Consider the following 25,216-nt stretch of genomic DNA (forward strand, 5'->3'; position numbering starts at 1 on the left):
AAAGTAGAGATGCTGAGATTTTGAGTTCCAGGAACAGTTTCAAAGTCCTTATCAGAGCATTTCTTTACTGCCTTAATTTGTGTGTACAGATTGCTGTTAGTGTTGTTACTGTCTGTTTTGTATCAGACTTGCTAGCTAATTTCCTTGCTTATTAGCTAAGTGATTTTCTTAATGGGTACCCTGTTGACAAAGGAATCTTAGCTGCTCTGAGAGGAAAAACCAATTTTTAAAAATCACGGTGCAAAAGATAAGGAACATCTGTTTTCATGCTGCTGCTGTGTTGTTGGTGTGGGAGAATATCTGGTGATTGACCTTAATTCTTTTTTTTTTTTTAAATATATTTTATTGATTTTTTACAGAGAGGAAGGGAGAGGGATAGAGAGTCAGAAACATCAATGAGAGAGAAACATCGACCAGCTGCCTCCTGCACACCCCCCACTGGGGATGTGCCCGCAACCAAGGTACATGCCCTTGGCCGGAATCGAACCTAGGACCTTTCATCCGCAGGCCGATGCTCTATCCACTGAGCCAAACCAGTTTGGCAACCTTAATTCTTTACCGAAGTCACAAAAATATGCATAATTTGGCCTTTAGCCACAAAACAAATAGCAACAGTCTCCAGTTAAAGCAGGGATCCAATTTCCTTGGTTTTGGGTGTGGAAAAGGAGATGTTTACCAACCTTATTATCAGAGGGGGTTTTGTGAAATTTTTCCTGAACTATTTTAGAATCTCCATTTTGACCGGAGCATTTTGTTTGCATTCATATTTTATTAACCAGGAATTATTTTGTTTAATTTGTACTTGAAGATTTAGAAGCCTGAAATACTGTGTTTAAAGAAGAAATGTCTTTTTATTAAATAATCAAAGAAAACCCAGTGGCATCAACACTCCCTCTACCCCTCTGATCTGATGATAGATTTTAGATTAGGGCCCCTGTAATGGACACTGGATAGTTATATTGGGGAGCCAGTTTAAGATTTTTTTTTTACAAACAAGTTTAGGTTGGATCAAGTCAATGAGGGCAACACCAGGAGAGCTGAAATCTATGGAGCGAACAACCTGGGAACCTCATCCTCTGCATGAGGTGAGTCTCCAGGGTGCCCTTCATCCATGGTTTATGGGTGAATAGTCCAGGACTCTCATCCACCCACCCACCTGTGCCTACGCAGCCCATGAATCTGACATGGTACCAAAATGTGGATTTATTCATTAGATTTCATCTCAGAGCCTGGGCATTGAGATTGGGTATTTGTAGGTCCACACAGCAGAATCAATCTTGTAGGTAAGGCAAGAAATTGGGAGCTTCCTAGTGTCTAAGGTAGGAGTCATCTTTGTTCTCGCAAACCTAGTTGCAGTTCTTTTCATTTATTAAGCACACCACAGTCAGCCAGATAAGATTAGAGACAATAGTGAAAGAGAAAGCATTTTTTCTCTATTTCATTCTTCCATTTGACTCTCTTTGTACTTTTGCCTCCATTTTCTTTCCCTTGCTTGCCCATCACATTAGGGGACCTCACATTCTGTAAACTATGCTTCCCTCACTGAAATGTAAGCTACCTGCTATCTGTTTAACGATGAGAAAATTATTTAGCCTCTCTGTGCCTTGATTTCCTCACTTGTAAAATGGCAATAGGCTATTGCCTACACCATAAAGTTGTTGTGAGGTTTAAATGCATTAAGATGTATCAAGCACTTAGCTTAGTATCTGGCTGTATAAAATGCCGAGTGACCAATTATCTAATAATTACTAATAGAATCTATTAATATAGTAATGATTGAGAACCATATGTTTCATTGTCAAGTGTCAAAATGTTAAACAGGACAGAATTGTGGATTCTTTGGGTGTTTTGCTTTTTCTATGAAAATATATTTATAGAATATCTTAAAGATACAAAAGCACTGTTGGGTCAGTCCCCAGAAGACTTCTGCATAGTAAGAGAGAATGTCCTAAGAATCCTAGGAATCATATTGAATTTGTTACTTTTATTGGAAAAGAAGGCAACAATATACATATAGTGTTGAGCTGCTTGGTTCTTTTGTATATTAATTTCTCTCATAGTAGACATGGTGCTTTCTTTATCCAATTTGAATGTTCTAACTTATATGACCATCATTAAATCTTATTTATAAATTAATTTCTGGCATGATAAGTATACTTCCTTTTTGAGGTATCATGTTTTTAACCATTTAAAAGGCAACCTCACTCATTTTGAGAATACTTATTCAAAATTATTTTGAGGGCCATTTTATTTTCTAGTATGTATTTTCGGCAGGTGGCTAATAGTTTTTGACCTGCAGCAGCAGCATATAGACCTGAATGTCAGACAGAATATTTTTTTAATTGCATTTTCATCTTGCATAATGAAGCACAGTAATTCTTTTTGAGATTGCCTTGCATATTTTTCCAAGTAGTTATTGATAGAGATGTGTCAGATTGGTAGGAGAAAAGAAAATTATAAAGATTATGCATTTAGGTCTTAATAATATTTAAATATATTCAGATCTGTAAATACAAGTATTTTAGCAAATAATGGATCTGATATATTTTCATGTTAAAAACCATCTTAGGTGCATGATATTAACCTTCCATCTCTCCCATGTCTTTGGGCCATTGCTCTGAAAAATCACATATTTTAATCTATACACACTTTTTTTTCTTAAGAATTTCCATTTTCTCTTGAAATTTATACCATATATTACATGGCCTATTTTCACACAACCTTTAAGAATTATACATATTCAATAATAATTATAATAGACAAATATGGTAATTGACCGTACCTTTACTACGCCTCCCATGGGCTAATCAGCGTGATATGCAAATTAACCGCCAACAAAGATGGCGGGTAATTTGCATACATAGGCTCCAAGCGGTGGAGCAAAGCCTGATGGCCCAGGCCGACAGAGCAGCGAGGCCTGACGTTTCCGGGGCCAGCTCCGGCCAGAACTTGGCCAGAGCGAAGGCCTGGGCCTCCGGGTGCTGGAGGCAAACCGATGCCAGCAGCCAGGGGAAAGGAAGGCCTATTGCACGAATCTCTTTGTGCGACAGGCCTCTAGTTCAATAGTAATTCTCATTTTTTTTGTATGAAAATAGACCATGACATATACTCTATAAATGGTAGAGGTTACGCAGGGCTCCAAGATTAGCAATTTTAGATCATTGTCAACATTTATGTCAAGTTGAGTGTTAGCACAAGCATTTATACAACTGTAGTCTTTGCAATAATGTGTCACATAGTTTGTGTATTGAATAACACTTCAATTTAAGTGTAGCTGAATTTTTGAGATGAAGTTGTGTATGCAGCTTGATCCAGCCCAAAGTACTCTGAAAATATGACAATGGAAAGGGTTATATTTTCTGTACTGAATATTTTAGAGCTGGCATTTTGCCACTGAACTGTATATGAGGGAGGAATATTGTATGTGCGCTTTGCATTTAAGGCTTAATTTCTGAGGCTGAATTTCAGTTTTGTTTATTCCCTTAGGTAATTACTGGTTTTCTAGATGCAAAAGAAGTGTATCATTGGATTTTTTTTTTAAATGGTTAAACTTGTATTGTAGATATCCTTTCTTTAAATTTAGGCACTAAAAATTCTCACACATCAAAGGAGTGTATGACTCTCATTTGTGCTAAAGAGTTAATCATCTTTCAGCAATGCTTTGAAGTTAGTTTTTTTTGTCATTTTTCTTTTCTTAACCCAGCATGGGTTCATGATTAAAACTAACCACTCTGATAAGTATAGTGTATTATTGCTTTTGCATATGGCTCTTGCTAATAAAAATTCAAATTCTGGTTAGTTTGCTGGAATCAAATCAATGTATTATATGGCATTCTCTCAGTCCCCCCCCCCCCCCCCAACCCTGTTATGAAGCCCTCTTACAGAAAATAGGTGGGAAAAACAGCATGGGGTGGAGAGAAAGGACAAGGCAATTCAGGGTTAAATATAGTTTACCCTTGATGCCTATGTTGTGGTTATTCTGTAACCTGTACAAGGGTTTTTACTTCTCACTGCTCTACAATCCTTAGAATTCTTATTCCTTAGGACTAAATTCCTATTCTTTAGTCAAAGTGTATTAATCTGCTGTTTTGTGGGTAACAATAACAGCAGTCACAGTAACTTAACTTAACAAAGTATGTATGTATGTGTTTTTAAATGCAGCTCTATGAGAATCTATCAGTTGAAGAATAAGGTAGGGTGAAGAATATGTAGGTGCTTGCTAAAACGATTCTGATAGTTGCTAAAATGAAGTCATCCTGCCTAAAAATTACCTAGTCTGGCCCTAACCGGTTTGGCTCAGTGGATAGATAGTTGGCCTGCGGACTCGAGGGTCCCAGGTTCGATTCTGGTCAAGGGCATGTACCTTGGTTGCAGGCAAGTACCCAGTGGCAAGTGTGCAGGAGGCAGCTGGATGTTTCTAACTCTCTATCCCTCTCCCTCTCTGTAAAACATCGATAAAATATGTTTCTTATAAAAAGATTACCTAGTCTGTACATCCAGTAGATTTGGCATTTTAAAAATTAGGATGTTTTCCATTATCATCAACACAGAAAATAATTGTGCCTGGGTGCTTTTTTCCGAAGGTAACATGTGAATTTAGAAACCAGAGAACATGTCAGAATGAGACTGATGATTGTATAAGACATTCCATACTGGAACCAGATACTAGGCTCCGACTAGGCTCAGCTGGAAAGACTCTTAAAGTACAGCCAGGGGAATACAAAAAAGGGGCTAATTTAGCAAATGTGCATGTACATATCACATTGGGTAGGATCATGATCTCAAGAGTTAGAGATACCAGATTTTAAGTGTTTGAAGGCTGGTCACTTCGGGCATATGAATTATTTTCTCTGAGCCTCACACTTCTTAATTAGAAAATAGGCATCTAATCATATTATTATTATGAGAAAATTACTAAATATGGAAAAAAATTATAGTGATCAAAAACTGCCAATTTCAGAGCCTTGGAAGTCTATCACCATTTATATATTTTGCATATAATGGAATAGATCCGTGGTCGGCAAACCGCGGCTCGTGAGCCACATGCTGCTCTTTGGCCCCTTGAGTGTGGCTCTTCCACAAAATACCACGTGGGGGCGTGCATTACAGTGCGATTGAAACTTCGTGGCCCATGCACAGAAGTCGGTATTTTGTGGAAGAGCCACACTCAAGGGGCAAAGAGCCCCATGTGGCTTGTGAGCCGCGGTTTGCCGAGTCGCAGTTTGCCGACCACTGGATAGATCATCACACAGGCTCTTACTTGGCCTTAGAATCCTGCTCAACTCAGAACACGAGGAAGTTCCTACTATTTTGGAGAGTTGGCAGTCAATGTGAAACATATTTGTTCTCCCTGAGGTAATGCAACTCTACCTGTCTTCTCTCTTTCTATTTTGCCAACAGTCTCCATAATGCAAATATCTACCCAGTTGTTAAAGAGGGAATGCAGAGATTAGTTATCAATAATCATAGTGTTCAGGCACCGTGCTGGGCACGTTACAGAGATTTGTGTTAAGTAGCTGACCCCAAAATTTATATGTCCAGTTTCATCTAACCGAGGCTCCATTCATAAATTAGTTGATCATTTGTTTCCCTAAACTTACTGCTCACTGTTCACTATCCTTCAGCCACACTGAACTTCTTATATTCCTTGAACATTCTAAGTTTATTTCTGTGTCTGACTTTTGTTCTTGCTGATCCTATGCCTGGAAGGCTCTGTCCTTTTATTTTATGCATCTTGCTTCTTTTCCTTATTCAAATGTCATTTCTTATTTTATTTATTTTTCTTTATTGATTAAGGCAGGGGTCCTCAAACTTTTTAAACAGGGGGCCAGTTCACTGTCCCTCAGACCGTTGGAGGGTCGGACTATAGTTTAAAAAAAAACAACTATGAACAAATTCCTATGCACACTGCACATATCTTATTTTGAAGTAAAAAAACAAAACGGGAACAAATACAATATTTGTATTTGCATGTGGCCCGCGGGCCGTAGTTTGAGGACCCCTGGATTAAGGTATTACATATGTGTCCTTATCTCCCCGTAGCCCCCCTCTCATGCCCTCACCCCCCTGAGGTTTCTCTCGGACAACTGTATTGCCCTTCTCCCATCCAGTCAGTTTCTTATCTCATCATCCTATGATATGTTTCTTCAGACCCTTTTCCACATATGTCAAATTATGTTATTTATTTAATTGTTTACTTTTTTATCTCCCAACCCAGAATGCAAGCTCCTTGAGAGCAGTGGCCTCATGTGGCTTGTTCAACGCTGTACTCCAAAGACCTGAAACTGTGCCTGGCTTACCAATCTTCCGAGGTATGATTATTTATTTCCATATTTTTGTAGGTGACCAAAGTGAGGCCCAGAGAGGTGTAGTAGCTGCTTGCCCAAGATCATGGGCATTGGAAGTGGCAGAGTTGAGATGTAGACCCAATGCTGGGCTCTAAAACCCTGTGCAACAATGCAGTTGAAGGTCAGGGACATTGATAGGAGGGCGGGGGCTGTGTTGAGTGCTTGGAACTTCCGTTAAGTCCCTGGGCTGGCAATTATTGTTTCTCTAGCATTGTCAGACAAGAGCTGGCCCTGATTACTTCATACTCTAGTACACTTGACTTGTCTCCCTTCCTTTTTCCTTTTGACTCCGTGCCCAAGACACCCATGGTTAATATTTTACAGGAATGCATTTGAACCCTCACTGCTTGGGAAAAACAAACACTGGGTTTTAAAGAAGCTCCCAGAGGCCTAGAATTCATGATTTTGAACCCAGATGAAATTTTCCACCTGACTTGGGTTCTTCCTTTTTATATATATGCTGTTTTCTGAGCATTTGTTGCTTAACATCACCATTGATTATAGCTACAGCTTTCTTTTGTGAGTTTGTGTTAATAACACAGATGATGCTTTGGTGGTACTTGGTCCCTATTGACTAGAATACTTCTACCTCCTTACTTTCCCCATCCCATCCCCCACCCCCAATACTGTAGTGGGACCATTTTTGTTGTTTTTAGCCAGACATGCCACAGAATAAAACAGACAGTTTGTCATGTGTATCATAAAATGTATAAATATGTGTTAACTTTTGGAGGGAAATGAAAAGAAGAAAACCAGGGCAGTTGATTAAAATGGGATAATCAACTGCATAATAAGTCACACCCAGCAGGTTATATAGAGGGAGAAGTTATTGGCACTTTTTACTCCAGGACATTTGGTGTGCTTTATTGCATTTGACCTTTTAGAAGCTATTGACATCATTTGGGAACTGCCAGTAAACCTGCCTTAACCAGTTAAAGAGAAGGAATCATAGCATTGTGGAACTGACTTGATTAATTTAAATCCAAACACAGGCAGTCCTGCCTGGATGCCCTTTGCAATGCCCTTGCACAAAGGAATTCCATTCAGAAGCATTATAACCCACATCCTGCTGTCAGGCCCTTTCAGCCCTGTTGGTCCTCTCAGACTGCTGGCAGCATCTTTAACCCTTTTTATGCTTCCTTTCATCGCATGAAAACAGTATCTGTGCTTAGATTCACACAAATGCTCTACATTTCACTCCAAGTTCTCTCTTTGTGTCCTAGGGAAAAGGTATTTTAAAGTTCCACTAATTGAGAGACTAAAATGGGAACTTATCTAAAACTGGCTTCTTTAGAAAAGTATATTAGAACTTAATCCAGCGCTTCCTCTGGGAATTGTAATCAAAATTAGAATCATGAAATGTTGAAATAAGTTTTTGGCATTAGAGTAAGCTATCATCTATAATACCTTTGACATTTAGATTAAAAACATTGAAGGTTTTATAATCCATGTTTAGTTTTGGGAAAACATCAAAGTTAATTGACTTGTGGGTGAGTTCCAAGTAGTATAAGGATACTCTAATCCTGGATTCTTAAATGAAAGCAAAGTTAAAATTATTTAAGGATAAAACTTTGAATAATTTCAGACTATTACAGTCTGAACTGAGTGTGTATTCACACGTTGGTCACTCTGCTGGGCTTGGTTGCAGAAGAGAGCAAATATTTGTGTGGGAGAAATTTAGAAAATTGCTACTAGGTGCTTCACATCACATAGAAATGTTAAACTGGAAAGGACCAACACCCTCATTTTAAACAGCAGAAGTCTACTCCCTCCTCCCTGCCCCCTGCCACACACACACACACACACACACACACACACACACACACACGATTATTCAAGTTCTTAAAGGCCCTTACTTGGCCAACTTCTGCTTCTTCATTACCCAGTTACCACACTCTTCCAGAATACAGATGAAACCTTTAGGGAAGGTGGTGTAATCCCATTCTCTGGTTTCATTCATTATCATTAATTTTAATTACTGTTTTAAGGGCTTGTGATGTGCCAGTACTTCATTCATTATCTTTGTCTTCATAACTACAGTGTTAGGTATTGTTCTCCTCTTTTTGAAAATTAGGAACTGGCATTCAGAAAAGTTAGGGATTTGCCCAGAGTATTAGTTACTCTGAGAAAGTGGGCAGGAGCTGAGGAGGCAGCCTCTCTAGGATATCATTAGCTAGATACAGGGAAGAGAAAAGGGCAACAACAGGTATTCCTCCCAAGCCTTGTCCGTTGACTTGAAATGTTATGGCGAATGAGTATGCCATGGGTCAATGGTAAGAGAGAGAGAATTAAGGCAATTTTGGCTTTAATTCTTCAATGGATTTACTATAAGGGAATATGAGGGCACCTCCTCTCTAGCTGCCATTAGCACTAGATGTCTAGGTGAGGAATGTATTGGGGAATCAGGGAACCTAAGTTCTTTCAAAGACCAAATGAAATAATATAACCTAAAATACTTTGTAAAATGAATATAATTAGGACATAACATTTTTGTTCATTTATTCAATAAGTATTTATCAAAGTGAATGCCAAATGTAAGGTGTGGTGCTATATGGAGAATAAGAAGGAAATATAGACTTTGTCTCTATTTCTCAGAAGGTTAAAATGAGTAGGAAGATAAGATGCATGATAATAAACAGGCAATAGAATGTTTTAAATGCAATTTGTAAGGTAGAGAACACTGGAATTTCCGAGGAAAAGTCCGTTCCTGATGGAAGAGATGGGTCTTAAAGAGTTGGTAGGGTTTAGATTGGTGGGGAGGAGAGACAGAAGGAATGTGAAAGGAGTGATAGGTAGGCATGTGTGGGAATTACAGGAGTTAGAGCAAAGGCCTGGGGGAAGGAAAATACAGAGACATACTCGCGTATCAAGTTGTCTCATTGGCTGTAGCTCAGGGTGCCCAGAGTGACAAAGATGTGAAATTTGCACTTGACTCAGTGACCACAGGGGAGCCTCTGGGGATTTTGGAGTTTCGTGGTAACCTGGTAGGGCAATGGTTGTGAAGCTAATCAAGGACAAAGTGATACATAGAATGATTAAAGGAGCGAGGCACTGCAGCCAGGAGACCAGAGAGTCATGAGATGACTGGAGCAGATCTAAGCTGGAGGGGACAGCCTGGGACTGGAACAAAGAGGTGACAGATCAGTGAAATTTGGCCACAGACTGGATTTAAGGGTGATGGAAAGTTAGAACTTTTTGCCATTGGAAGTTCTGTGATACCTTTTCATCAAATTAATATGCATTTGTTTTAATTAACAAATTTAAACTCAAATGCTAATCATAAAATCCCTTATACCACTGGCTTTTTCCAGTACTTATATGCTTCACTGGAGTTAGGAAACGTGTTGTATCAAGACCAGAGGAGCCAAGAATGTTGTTCATCTGGACTAGAAGTTCAACATAAATTATGAGGCAAAACTAGTTTAGGATGAAGGCTATTTTGCCTTATCATCAGAAAGGTGATTTGGGAGAGGAAGTAGGCTGGCCACTGACTGGTCAAGACTTTAGAAATCCTGGCCAAATAACCCCTCAGAGTTTTACTTTAACCCCATTTGCTTCTAAATTGGCACTTGCCAACATGATTTCACTTAAGTTTAAGAAACAAGTTAAGCTCAGGACCTTGGTGAACCCCAAATTTCATTTTAAGGATTAAGGTAGCTGCATGGGAGTTGACGAGATTTATAATACCTTGAGAGTCAAGGGGTATTTCTTTGGGAAATGTGCTATGTCTTTTCTTTCCCTGTGAAAGAATATTTCCACCTTCTAGCTTTTGTTTTCTTTCAGTTTGAGAAATTATAATGTTATTTAGATGTCATTGAAGCCTTGGGATCCACTGGGAAATAGGTAGATTTTCTGAAGTTTAGGACACATACAAGGGGGTAGACAGTTATCCAGGGGAAATAGGTCAGGGCTTGGTGGAGCTAGTGCTGTTACTGGGTAGGTGTTGTGCCTGCTCCCAGCGCGGTGCTGTGAGTGGCCTAATGTGGGTATGCACTTCACAACGCCGCCCTGTGCTGTCCTCAGGAATCCAAGGAAAGGAGGTGGTGACTTTTGTAAGAAGTGATCCACCCAAGAAAGAGTTTATGATCTCTGAGAAGGTGGTGAGGTTGCACTGACCATAAAATTTAGTTGGAGTGTCAAGAGGAAAAAGAACACTGATGAGAACATGACATGGTGAGCTGTTTTTGTAGATGAAGAGGAGAATAAAAACGAAAGGAAGCCTAGAACTAGGAAATGGATATTGGGGAAATGAGGCCCTTGTTTTTTCTAAAGCAAGTCTGGCCACCTGGGGCCGTTTGTCTCACTGACACTTGATTTCTACGCCTGCTGGGGATCTTTCCTATTCCCTTCAGCCTTTGTAGTGGTCAGAGACCTCTTGGTTTGGTCTTATTTTTGGGCAGGTTCTTCTTAAATCAGTACCTTTAAAAGAAAAGCTAACAAACAAGCTTTACTATTGGACTATTTCTTTATGACCATCCATCTTTGAAAAAGTCGATACACCTGTCTCTTTTTGGTCTATGTTATATAGATAACCTTCGTTTGCTTTACCCATCTTAATTCTGTTTGACAGGTGGATCATCTCCCTAGTAAGTTGTCTGAGACACCTTGAAATAGTCTGGCTAGTATGTTAGGATCTAGTCCTTATTCTTCTCAGAGAGCAGGTAAATCAGGATTGCAAGTTCAGAACATATTGAAATGAATTTCCACTTTCCAAATTAAATAGTAATTCATATCCATGGTTAAAAAAAACTTAAAAGTTTAAAAATATACAACATAAAAATTGGAGGACTTTCTCAATTTTTTATTGAAACTGTCCGAAGTAACTACCCGTAGCAATTGGGTGTGTATCTTCTAGACATTTTTTCAGTACATATTTCAATAAACAAATATATTTATTTTAAAATTTGAGTCATATATGATGTATATGTGTGTGTGTGTAGATTGTTTTCACTTGTATCATGGCAACTTTTGCATATGTATCATTTTCACTTATATATGATAAAATTTGCATGTTTTGCTTCTCAAACTCAGGGTCTCAGGAAAATCAAGTGAGTAGAGAGGAATAGTTCTGTTTTTGTTGTAAAGCTTTTTGAGTTTACCTAAGTTAAGGGAAACCAAATTATTGTGGGTTTTGTGAGTGCAGACTTTACTATTCTTTCAGAATTCTCCCTCCAAATTTTCAGATATGTTGAAATTCTGTGTAGTTTTCCAGATTGTACAGTGGGGCTGTTTTATTCCATTTGACTAGTTTTGTAAGCAGTATTATTGCAATTCACTTGTATGCTTTTTTTTCCTCACAAGGGAAACATTAAAGGCAGGCTTAGCTTCATCTAAATTGAAGTAGAAATAATAATAGTTTCTTTGAAATAACTTAGATCTAAGTATACAGCACCGAATGACAGCCTTCATATTTTATTGTTATGACTATCTTAAAGAAGATCTGCCAAGTTACTTGCTTATCTTTACAACTACAGTATTTGCAGTAGAAAAGTTAGACCATGGTAGTGTTTGAAAACATGTCAATCCAATATTCATGGAGAAGAAAACAATAGTTTGCATACTCCCGGCAATAAATTATATACTTATGAAAGCATTGCATCTGATCAGATAAGCATGATATATCATTAGAGACTCAGTTTGATGTTGAAGCATTGTTATTTTAAGCAATTACTTTAAACCTGGTATTTTTAAGAAGGGGTTGTATTCCCATGAATGTAGGTGACAGAAGCAGGGCAGGACAAATTTTTCAAAGAAAAGATTTCAATTGTGTGTAGCTTGGGGGTTATTAGAAGTAGAAGTAATTCTGCTGTGATGGAAGAGACTTAATCAAGAAGACTGTGTAGCAGTAAGATGGCAGATTTCCTCTGATTTTATCTAGGTGTCATAATTAGGCATTTTGCTGGAGGTGTTTTCTGGGTAAGTGATGTATTGGCAGGGCTTTACTGGAGCTTGGAGATAAATGGACCAGGCAGCTGCTGCCTCCTGGAGAAGTAAATAGAGAGAATCAGTTTTCATTGTTATCAGCACACTGACCTCCGAAGGCACAGATGTGAGCTTTCTTTTCAGGGGGAATCAAGTATTCACCCTGAAGGAAAAGGATGTTTTAATACAATAATATTAATGTTTGTTAAATGAGAAAACCATCTATGAATACTTACACTATGGCTACCTGTGAGCATTATTTATTGACCTGTGACTTCATCAGAGTTTCAGCTGTGAGAGGAATATTGCTAATGGATTCATGTAATGACATTTGTCATTAAAAAGTCACATCGTCATGAATAGATTCAGAATTTATTGAGTCCTTTGCTCTGTGTCACACTCAGTGCTCTGTGACAACCTTCGTTTCCTACTTAGCAAATCCAAGCCTGGTAGCTCCAGCCCCAGGAAGTTGTTAAAGCAATTAAAGGCTCTGTCTCCCAGCACATTGCTTGGTTACCATAGTATCCTCTGCCTCCAAGTCTCTCCTGATGATGTCAGTATGCATACAGGGGTTGTTCAGAGCATCTACGTGGGGATGATTCACACTGCAATAAAGCCCCTCTCTTGTTGCTGGGTTTCCAGTGCGATTTCAGACGTCCCTAGAAATGGAGGGTAAGTGCCTTCTTTTGCATATCAGAGAATTACTAAATGCCTCTATTATTCTGTTTTAGGTGTATGAATGGTTTCATGCTTTCCAAGATATACTACTGCCTGAAATCATAATGTTTTGGAGCATTTCAAGCCAATTTTCTAGAATAGACAGTTTATACTTTGTGTGTGTGTGTGTGTGTGTGTGTGTGTGTATGTGTGCTTGCACACTTGGGACAGACATAAAAATAACTGTGAATGCACAATGTAATGCCTGCTACTCTCCCTGGTTGGCAGCAATAGCAAACACGATTGAGCTTTTAATTTTTAAGTATTTGAATTATGTAAATTTCTTAAAGTATGTTGACAGGTGTCACAGCACAAATAGGGCTATATTCCAAGTGTGTGAATTACATATTTTTGTTGATACTTTATATGTTTTATCCAGCTTAAGCAATATTAACATTTCAGAGGTCTAAGATAATAGTGGCAGATATTAGAAAGAAGGGCCAAGTGAGGATGTGAATCTTTATGTTAGAGAAATTAAAACTTTCGCTGTAGAACAAAGATTTAGTTATGGGGCGACATATGAAGTAGAACGTATATTGATAACCATGGTTGCATACTTATTTTATAATTTTAATATTTGTCAAAATATCTCACGACTTGATAACGAAAATAATGCCCCTATCTTGTGATAAATGAAATTAGTGCTTCATGAAAGTTTTCCATACAACATAGTGAGGCTTCTTAAGGATAAGCTGGCTAGCTGTGTTCAGCTTTATGGGAAGAATGCTGTAGAATCACCTACAACATTCAAATAGAAGAGCCCTGGACAAATATTTTCCTTGAAAAGTTAGTCTTCTGTTTCAGTTGTTTCACTCAGTAGGCCTCAGAAAGAGACAATGAATGAGACACAGAGACGGGTTTCTTCCTACCAGCTTCTGAATCTCTCCATTCTGAGAGTTCTGTTCATATGTTAGTCATGCATTATTCCTTCTTCTTGATCCCCAGGGGACTATTTCAGTATATCCTTCACAGAATGTAATACTGTGTTTAAATGGAGGAGGTAGGTAAAGGCAGTTTCTAATTAATCACTGGATAGCCTTGCAAGAAAAAAAGAATGAGAATGGAGTGGATGGGGTGCAGAGCTCTCCTGTGTCTTTATGTAGCTTCACCTTTATTCTGTGTTGGAGAGAGACAGATGGCTTTTTTGAGATGTTGGTAAACGGTTTAGACTGTCCATTTCTAGAGGGACATTGATTAAAACTGGCATTTTATTTTTGGAGTCATCTGGAATATCCCCTGCTGTCTAACTTTGCTTTTTGTGTGGGATTGTATTAGTGGACTGGTTATCCTTTTCAGTCCCCTTGCTATAAAGAATCACTGAGAAATACAGCTGTGAGAGTGCAAAAATAGGTTAAAATTTTAAATGTAGTTGCTTGTATGTGAGGATATCTCTCTTATCTTAAAAATAATAAATTCATATTTAGTGAATTCCTTTCTATCTGAAAGCATGCTAAAATGCTTTGACTTTTAACTTCTTTTCTAAATTCAGACTTAATCCTGTTTTTGTGTTTGAAAATTTGCCAGTTAATTGCTATTAAAACAAATTCCTAAAAAGTAGAGATAACTTATGATACTACCTAATTTAGGTCACAGCAGCTCAAATAGTAAAGAAATTGAATCTGTATAAACTGTTTCCATATTTTTAAAACCCTTTTTTGAAACACTTTCAGAATGTTTATGTAGAAAAGAAGATGGTACATTTCAGGATATATTATATCAGGGCTTTGCTCTTTGTTGTAGTCATGTTTTGGGTGATATGATTTAATCTAAGTAGCTAACTCTACAATAAAAAAATACTTATGCAGCTTTGAACCCTTAAGATATTCATGCAAGTATTCTCCTACCAACTTGAACGATACAAGTATCATTTTATATAGAGTGGTCTGTAGAGATTATGGTTTTCTTCATGCTTTAGTCAGGAAATGTTTCCAAGCAGTTTTAGGCAGGGTGGTTTTAAAAACTTGTTTAGCAGAATTTTCATTTTATTTTTATGTCATAATAAGAATGTTTTAACTTTTACAGATATTTAAACTTATTCCTGCTGAAATATAATATGCCAGGTCTGTAGACTTGGTAAAGCATGAGACGAGGAAATATAAATATGGCAGAAAAAAGGATCACTTTGACTCTCTGCAGATGATAAGTTAAAACAACCAGCACCCAAAAGAATTAGAGGAAGCTGTATGGGAACATGGACCTGGAAATATACATTTTGTCCAATGATAGGAGAGAAACTCGAGCTGTGAGGAATTGGTTATGTGCTTTGCCCAGTTTCATTTTTTAAAATATATTTTATTGATTTTAGAGAGTGAAAGGAGAGGGTTAGAGAGATAGAAACATCGATGAGAAACATTGATTGGCTGCCTCCTGCACACCCTTAACTGGGGATTGAGCCTACAACCCATGCATGTGCCCTGACCAGGAATCGAACCATGATCTCCTGGTTCATGGGCCCGTGCTCAACCACTGAGCCATATGTACTGAGCACTTTGCCCAGTTGCTATGTCCATTTAATGGCAGAGCCAGGGCTGGGACCTGGAAGCCCGCACTCACAGGAGGGTTTTTCGTTTGCATGGCAGTACACTCACTAGTTGGAATTGAGTACTTTTTCCTAGGCAACTTCTCCCACAAAAGAAGTGATTAAAACAGTATAATAGCTGGAAACGTGTATTAGTTTTCTTTTGTTGCTATAACAAATGACTTGCAAGCTTGGTTGTGTAAGGAATACAAATTTATTATCTTAGAGCTCTGTTGGTTAGAAGTCGGACACAGATCTCAATGGACTACAGAATCAAGGTGTCAGCAGGCCTACATTTCTTTCTGGAGGCTCCAGGGGACAATTCATTTTCTTGTCTTTTCCAGCTTTTATGGGCCACCTGCATTCCTTGGCTCATGGCCACCCTCCTTAATCTTCACAGCTAGGAAGTGCAGACCAAATCCTTATACAGCCATCTCTCTGATTCTGCACAGCTGGGAAAGGTTCCCCACATTAAAGGACTGGGGTGATTAGACGGGGCCCATCTGGATAACCCAGAATAATCTTCCCATGTTAAAGCCTTTAATTTTAATCACATCTGCAAAGTTATTTCTGTTATGTGAAGTAACATATTCACAGGCTTTGGGGATTAGGACACAGACATCTTTGGGGATCATTATTCTACCCACCACAGAAAGATTGCAAAATGTATGGCCGAGTCGTCAATATTAAATTCACAAGTCATATATTTTTACTGACAACTATAGGTGACACTGGGGATTGCCAACTGAGACCATGAAATTTTGACCTAATTGGGTGGATGCAATCTTCCCCAAGGATATCAAGATGCCTCAAGAGAGGTAATGAAGGAAAATCAGATTAGAACGGAATGTTTCACCAGCTCAAACATTCAAAACTCCGAGGTACAGATGTGAGCCTTATAAAATAGCGACACTATTCTCAGTTTAATATTTTTAGTGCGACACTGAGATCAGATGAAGTTAATTAAACAAAACTGATTTGGGATTGCACAAATTCTATTAGTTAACTCCTATGTGAATGAGCCTGGGTTTCTTTAGAAACTGAAGGGTAATGGCTGGGCCACTAGAGACCCAAATCTTGTAACCCTGAGTTTTGAATAACACTGTCGTTCACAGATCTGGATTTAAGCCACATGAGTCACAAGACTCAGCTGATGAATCTGGCAGGTTTGCCCTACATGGTTCCCTAGTAAAGCACAATATATTATCATAATAAGTAATGCTAGACTTGAGGCCAACAGCTGCAAATATAGTTTCTTTTATTGTTCACATCCTGTGTTTACCATAAATTTGAGCCACTTCATAGTACCTGGGTCCATCCACACTAAGTATAAGATAATTTATACTTAGTAGTAGGTTCTACACCTTCTTTGTTAAACACTAGTGGTGAAAGGCGCAGAAGAGGGACTTTTGGGCAGAAAGCCTAACATTACATTTTGCTGTGCTTCTCTCAAGTAAAGGAGGTGCAAAGAAAACCAGCTGCTTTCCTGCTGGTATTTCTTATTATTTTTAGAATTATTTTCTGGAGGACAGCTGAACAGTGCTGTAGGACATTGGCTTAGAAGACAAGGGTTTGTGGAGGCCACCTTCCTTTGTACGAAGTAATTATTTTAACATTGTTTCTTTTTGGTACTAAAGGACTACAACAACCTTAGGATTCAAGATAACAGCAAAATCTGATTTTATGCCATCATGGGATTTATTTGTCAATCAAAATACTATCATTAAAAGAAAATGTTATGTGACAATGAAGTCAAAATTAAAGCGGCTAGTTACACAATTTGCTATATGATAAAATAGCTGTGCATCTATAGAAAACATCTCTATAAATAAAAACATACATTTAGTTGAAAGTTTCTTACTTTATGCATATATTAAACTCACTTCAGTGTTCAGTTTCTTTTATTTATCAATAGTAAGTTACCATTTCAAGTGCTGATATAAATAAATAGAAACCAAACACCTTTAAACAGGTTTTAAAATATATGCAGAATTTTCATTTTAATACTGAATTTCCCCAACTATGGTAAATTAGAGTGAGTAGAGATCAAATCTTTGTTTCCTTAAAAAAGAGAGAGAGAGAGCAAGAGAGAAAAACCTTCACCATGCATCTACTTTCTCTGTGATCGAAGAGACTGTTTCACCTTTAAATCATTTTAAACTGCCTCGGTTGCTTTACTGATCCTTTAACTTTGTTAAAAAATTATCTTAAAAGTTTATCTTTGAGAGAGATCAGAGATAAAGGAGCTAATGGAAAGAGGAGAGTTTTGAGGTTCTGAATGGTATTTGGTCAGTGGTATTTGATAAGATGGAAGGAGACTTCAAAATCAAAAACTTCAAAGACTCTTATGATTTCTAATTGACTGTTTTGGAAGCTAGCTCAGAGATTTTTGGGTCTAGGGGGATTTTCCTGGAGTGGAAGTAAAGCAATCACAAGTTAGTGAAGGAACTAGGCAGTAATCCCACCTTCCTGCTCCAGAGGGTCTGCAACCTGAGAGCCACTGAGAGCTCTACTCATTTTCCTCACTGACCTTGCAACCATTTGATTTCCTTTAACTTATTGTTGCTTTAATTTGACTTTCATCAATAATTGTAAAAAAAAACCAATTACTGAAATTATGAAGAAAATTGTTGTTTTGTGGAGTGCCCCTGTTTCTGTGAGTTTCTGATATGGAAATGAGATTCCCTCCCCCCTTTAATTTCTCTAAGGTAGCCATTTCAAGTGCTAATATAAATAAAGAGAACACCTTTAAACAGGTTTAAAAATGTATGCAGAACTTTCAGTTTAATACTGAGTTGTTACATCCTGTGTTTCATTGGAGTGACGATTAATGGAAATAAAGGGTACCTGTTCTGCAAGCAAAATCTGTGGCCTGGAGCAATTAGGGAGAAGAAAGATCAAGATCAAGCAGAAATACCTTGAAGGGTACGAGGGCATGGGAGCAGATGCTTGCCATCTTCTGAGGGATAGTTGCTGTGACCACTGCTTTGTAGGACTGTCCAGGAGATGGGAAAGATAGGGAGGGCTGTGTCCAATGCCTGGTGCTTACTATCTGTCCAAGATGACTTTACAAAAATTCTAAGCCTATGTTGGGGCTGGAGCCATAGCCATGCTGGAAAATCTATGCTTTTTCTCCATGACAGAGTACAGGAGAGGGAGGTGGGTGCAATTAGGTACCATTAGTCAGCCTTCAGTATTCCTAACTAAGGGAATGAGCTCAACAACCAAAAGATGTTTATAAATTCAAACCTCCCAGTAACACATGCATACCACCTATGTAAGCTCAAAAATTTCCAGAGTCCTGGGAGAAAGTGACACAGGAATATGACTCAGCAGTTGGAATATTAGAATATGGCAAGAGTCGTGCTGCATTGTTTTCCTTACTGGCAAAGGTCAGTCTTCAATCAAAATGCAATCTCAGTAATTACTATTGAATGCCCTCATGTACCTGACAGTGCACTAAGCACAATGCAGAATTAATCAAAGGACAATGTAACCTCAGATTTCAAGGAGTTTCATCTAAGAGCAGAACTATATATGGAGGAAAATGTTCTTATCATTGAATAATAATCATTGTTTTATTTTCATGGTAATTTTAACCAAGTGGCAAATTCATTTTATTTGCATTCAACTGAAAAGTAAATTTATCCTAAAATTCTAAATGAACTGATGTGTTTTCTTTTTAATATATTTTTATTGATTTCGGGGGGTGGGAAGGGAAGAGAGAAAGAGAAAGAGAAACATCAGTGATCAGTGATGAGAGAAAATCATTGATTGGCTGCTTCCTGTCTGCCCCATACTGGGGATGGAGTCTCCTTGACCGGATCAAACTCAGGACCCTTCCCTCAGCAGGCTGATGCTCTATCCACTCAGCCAAATCAGGTAGGGCCTGATGTGTTTTCTTGATGGCAGGCCTACTGTTATCCTGTTAAGCTTTTCATCCCCCCACCTCTCTTAGTCCCATTCGCCTAACTTTAAAATTAATATTTCTTTCTCTTGTGTGCTCTCATAAATGTCTTTTTCTTCCTTTCTCATATACACACAAACATGCAGCGTGCATACACTCACATACACAGAATTACTTTATAAGTGATTCCTATCCTAGTCCTTCTCTTTACTCTTGTTTCCATCTTCCTTTAGGCTCCCGATAACATTTATTGTAAGCACCCCGGCTCCTGTTTATTGAGCGCCTACTGAGTGTAAAGCACCCTGCTCCACACTGAGGCCTCTGTCCCCCTCTCTTCTCCTCCTTTTACTCTCCCTGTAGACCTTTGATTGTAGTCAGCAGCATTTCCTTTGGATGGGTAGAAGTTAGGTAACATTAACAGAGAGAGCAGGCAGAGGGAAGGGGCACAGCTGGTTATAGAGAGAAGAAATTGAAGATACAATTGGAAATCAAAAAAATAGGAACTGAAACAGCACTGCGATTGTGTGGAAATTGGAACCCTGTTAAGTCAATAGGACAAGGTAAAGAAGTAGCACCAGCTGAAATATTTTGTGTGTCTTATCAGGCATATTTTGGTGAGCAAAATAGATCGCCATATTTGCAAATTGAAACTTCTGCACTAACTTACCAGTTTATCCTTTTCAACTAGTTAATTCCCAGATTTAAAAACCTCAAAACCTTATGCTTTTTCTTGATATCACTGCAACTATTTCTCTGTCCTGCCTATTATCTGGCCACCATTACTTATTCTTGACTGCTAAACTTTTAAAGTGAAATCCCTACATAATCTTTAGAAACAATTTGTGCTTTATAAATGGAACTTAAAGAGGAAGATGTTCTTATGCCAAGAATCACCAGAAAGTAGACTTGATAATTATCTAGAATTACCTCCTAATATGTTAGCTCTGTGAGTCTTTTCCAGTTAGGTATAACCATTGTTAAAAGACTGTGCAGAAACAGTAGCTTGAAATTTGTACAGACTTAGTAAAATGTTGAAAATTTGAAGAATAATTGATTTTTCTGGTCAGTGTATTTTCATTGTCACAGTCTCCTGTATTGATTTGGTTTTAAGTGTTATAACAGACATCTCACTTGTTATCTGCCTGAAGATTTTTTTCATCTTATGTCAAAGAAATGTAGGAGTAGTTTTTAACCTTGAGATTTGGGAAAAAGAAAAAAGATCATTCTTGATGAAAGCTTTCACTAAGTTATCCAGAAATTTATACTTAAGCTTCCTGACAGCCAGTAATTATCAGATTGCAGTTACTTTTCAGATGTGTTTACTCTGAGTTGAGGTTTGTCCTATTGATTTGAATCATGAATTAACTCTCACGTTAATCCAGTCATTTACCTCAGAAGTCAGTCTGCCAGCCTGTGCAAGATCACTATGTTACTGCTAGACACACATTTTTAATTCTTTGCCACAAAAGCAATATTGGGCTCAGAGAATTAAGGCATCCCCTGCTTTGAGGAACTTACATTTTAGGGGGAGAGATGTGAATACAAGGAGCATGATACCACACGGATGCAGACACACCTATTTCTTTGTCCCCCTTTACAACAAAAGTGCTCAAGCGTGGCCCATGCATTTGTCTGTGGTACAGTTCTTCCTGGGCTCTCCTGAACCCATTCCTTTCAGAACCCACCTCTCCACCAAAACTGCTCACGTTAGGACCATGAGTGGCTGTCAGGTCATTGCCGTGGTCACTTCTCAGACCTCCTTGGAATTGACTTTCTGTATCATGTGAAACGATCATTCTCTACTCCTCCAACATTCTTCTGGGTTTCCTTCAGCTTAACTTGCTCTTCTTCCCCTTCTTGTTATGTTGTTTGCTGGGCCTTCATCACCTTCCTGACTCTAAATGTTGAATATCCGAGGACGCAGTCCTTGCTTCTGGTTTCGCCTCTGTTGAAACTCACTCAGTGATCACATGCAGTCTCTTGGCTTTAAATTCCATCTGTACACTGACAGTTTCCAAACTCACATTGCTATCTGAGCTTCTCTCTTGAACTGTAGACAATTGGAGGTGCATCTAATAGGCACCCTAAACGTAATGAGTCCCAGACTCCTGGTCATCCCCCTGTGCTGAACTTGCTCTTTCTACAATCTTCCCTCTATCAGTTATCCCAGAAATAATCAATGGAAACAGTTTGGTATATGTCTCTCCAAGCTCATGTGGCTGAGTATGTTTATTTCTCACCACCACTCTATAATGTCATTTTGTGTATACTGTTTTCTTTTCTTTTACCCTTCCACCCCCAACATTTCCTGAACATGTTTTGTATACTCTTAAGTATTCCTTGGAAACCTAGCATTTAGTGGGTACTTGGTTATACCATAATTTATTAACTACTCTTACTAGATTAGTAAACATTGAATTGCTTCCATGACTTACTACCATTATATAAACTATGAGTAGTATTCCCATTACAAAAAAGAAAGAAAACAAGCACTTCATCATTCTGGTTTTACACTGTCCCAGTATGATAGCCACTAAGCATATGTGACTGTTGAGCACTCAGTGTGACTAGTCCAAATTCAGATGTGCTGTAAATGTAAAATACACACCAGATTTAAAAGACTTAGTTAACAAATTTAAAATGTCTCATTAATAATTTTTATATTGATTACTTGTTGAAATAATATTTTGTTTATTGGGCTAAATAAGAGTAATTTAAACACTGACTTCATCTTTGCCCTTTTCGTTTTTTAAATGTGACTACATGGAGATTAAAAATGATATGTGTGGCTCATATTATATTCCTGTTGTACAGCACTGTTTTAGTTGCTCAGGTTAAAAATCTTGGGGTTATCCTTTCCTCCTCTCCACCTCTTATACTCCACCCATATCCTGTTGGTGCTACCTTTAAAATATATCCAGAATATGACCACTTTTCACCTCCACTTCTCCCCCGAGGTCCATGTCTTGTTTAGCTTCGTGCAACAGCCTCTTGCCTTAATGCTTCTTCAGCCTAATCTCAAAATAGTGGCAAAGTGATTCTTTGAAAACATGTCAGATCATGTCTCTCTTCTCAAAAACCTCCAGTGGCTTCTTTTCTTATTCAGAGTAAAAGTCAAGCCCTAAAAAAGCTGGTGACCATCTATCCCAGTCGTTCTCAACCTTCCTAATACCGTGACCCTTTAATACAGTTCCTCATGTTGTGGTGACCCCCAATTTCATTGTTACAAATTGAACATAATGAAAGCATAGTGATTAATCACAAAAACAATATGTAATTATATATGTGTTTTCCGATGGTCTTAGGCAACCCCTGTGAAAGGGTCGTTCGACCCTCAAAGGGGTCGCGACCCACAGGTTGAGAACCACTGGTCTATCCCTTGGACTTTATTTCTACACTTTCCCAATCATAACCAAACATGTTTCCCATGTTGGGTCTTTATATTTGCTCTCCCCCAGTCGGAGTCTCTTCCTCCAGATATCTGCAGGCCTCGGCTTTCACACCCTCAGGTCTTTGCCTCATGCCTGTAGGAAGGGATAGGGACCAGGGAGCAATGGAGACAAGAGATCAGATTCTGAATATATTCTGAAGGTGGAGAGGAGAGGTTTTGCTGATGGATTGGGATGTGAAAAAACTGAGGATGACTCCAAAGTTTTTTGGCCTGAACATTGAAGGATAGAGTACCTGTATAGCAGATTATGAAACCTTGTGTGATATTTCTTGATTGTTTTCAATGAAATATAAAATAGTTAATTTTGGTTGGCTTTTTGTAGCCTTGAGTCATTTTTTAGTTCCCAAGGGGCTTATAAATGTGAAAGAATTTACTTTCACCTATCTGTCACTCACCAGGGGCTTCTTTTTTAAAAAAATTATTAATTTAAAATCCCTCTCTCTCCCGTGTAAAAAATCCATTATTTTCTGAAACTTTTATCCGTTACTCTAATGGATTATAGCTGCCTCCTCATCATTTTATTTAATAGAACTATTAGCTGCAGTGATAAAATTATCAAGCCATGTATACATTTACTTGCATGGGGAAGTAAACCTTTAATGTAGTAATATAACAAAGAGTACAATGTATTTTATTCTAATGCAGATTTAGTTACTGGGTCTAATAAATAACTTTTTATATGTAGAACATGTTTTCTTTACAAAGGAATTACAGTTTGTTGGAGCATGGGAAAGAGTGGGTGATGTGATTTCTAGTCTTACAAAAACTTAAAGTAAAAAAAAAAGGAAAGGAAAGGTGACCAGCTATTGAAAAGTTTCATTGTCAGTAATAGATTAGTTACTCTGATGGATGAGGTAGCATTAAATTGAGGACCAAGGTTCTGATAATTATAAAATGGTGATGATTTTAGGATTATAATGGTGAGACCTATTTCAAGTTTTGTGGTTTTAGAACATATTGAGAGTGTTTCTCTTAATATACTCAATTTTGAATTGTCCATATTTATGGAAATCTGAAAATGAGTTGATATCTGCATTCCAGAGTAAATCTGAAAAGTGACTCAACACAAGACCAAGTCGTGGCCAGTGTGACGGAGAGGTAGCCTACACTGACTGCCTTGTCACCACTTACTCTGGGGCTATAAATGAGAAATAAAATTATGAGAAGGTAGGCAGCATTAAGTGTGGAGGATAATTCGGATAAGAAAAAATAAACTGGGTTATTTTAGCTGAAGTTAAGTATCTTCTATATGATTGTGTAAACTTTCTGATTATTCAAGGTAAAAAGAAACATAATTCTTCAATTATTTATAAAAATAAACCAAACTTCTACAATATCACTACTAGCAACCATTTCTGTCACATTTTAACATGCTCAAATCTTAAACCTTCTTTCCACCCTCTCTCCTCTTTAAGATACTCACCCCATCTCCCTTTCCCTATTCCTCCTATTCCTTCTCCTGCCTCCCCCTCCCCTTCTCCCTCTCTTCTCTCTCCTTTCACTGCCAAACCGTATTTACTTCACTTATCATTCACTCAAACTGCTACCCCCTTCTTCACTGGTCATTAATTCATTTCAACCTGCTTCAAACCTGGAACTAATCCGTAAAAAGCCATCAATAACTATTAAACGGCTAAATGCAATGGGCCCTTTCAGACCTTATCCCAAATAACCTCTTGGTAGCATTTGGCCCTATTGATCACCATTCCCAAGAGATAAGTAGGCATGAGAAAGCATTATGAAGTGTCCCTGCCTGTCCGCATGCCACCTTCTATCTGGCATGTTCTTCCCCTCTGCCATACTGTTCCAATGAAAGCCCAGTTAGCTCTCTGAAAGTTTCTTTGAATCCTAACAAGATTAGTTTTTCCCTCCTCTCTGCCACCAGTCATGTCTCTTGTTCATACATCTTACTATATGTGTCTTTGTTTTACATTCAGTTATTTATGGCGTTGGCCACGTAGCTAGACTCTGATCTGAGACTATTTAGGGTAGGGGCCATCTTTGTTCATCTTTATACTTTGACTCTCAACATATAATAAGCACTTGATAAGTGCTTATTGGATGAATGAATATATTTTGTTATGGTGCATATTAAGAGTTTAGAAATATTTTCATTGTCCATATTTGTGTGTGCTCATACCCCTTGTCAAATTTCAAAGCATAACTGATATACTGAGATTGCTATGAGTCACTGAACTTACTCTCTAATCTTTGATGCCAACTATTTAGTGCTAGTGAGAGGATTGAAGACTGAGTTGGGAGGATACAAAAATGGAGAGACAGAGGAGAGCTCTTCCCCTGTGATCCCTCCCTGTGTTCCTTTCTGCTCGCATGGCCTAGTTACAGAGAGCTCC

General features: G+C 38.2%; 1 protein-coding gene across 16 annotated transcripts in view; it reads left to right on the forward strand.

Moving 5' to 3' along the window:
- Nucleotides 1-25,216, forward strand: part of PAM (peptidylglycine alpha-amidating monooxygenase) — a 275,521-nt gene that overhangs the window by 36,593 nt on the left and 213,712 nt on the right. For 15 of the 16 annotated variants that reach the window (XM_036307891.1, XM_036307902.1, XM_036307892.1 and 12 more), the window contains exon 2: nt 6,218-6,311. The gene's annotated coding sequence lies outside the window, so the exon portion shown is untranslated. Of the gene's footprint in view, nt 1-1,013; nt 1,086-6,217; nt 6,312-25,216 lie in introns of those variants that run through there. The other variant, XM_036307890.1, reaches the window with a different exon arrangement.

This window comes from Myotis myotis, unplaced genomic scaffold (genome assembly GCF_014108235.1).
Source record: "Myotis myotis isolate mMyoMyo1 unplaced genomic scaffold, mMyoMyo1.p scaffold_m19_p_5, whole genome shotgun sequence".
In the NCBI taxonomy this organism is placed as follows: Eukaryota; Metazoa; Chordata; class Mammalia; order Chiroptera; family Vespertilionidae; genus Myotis; species Myotis myotis.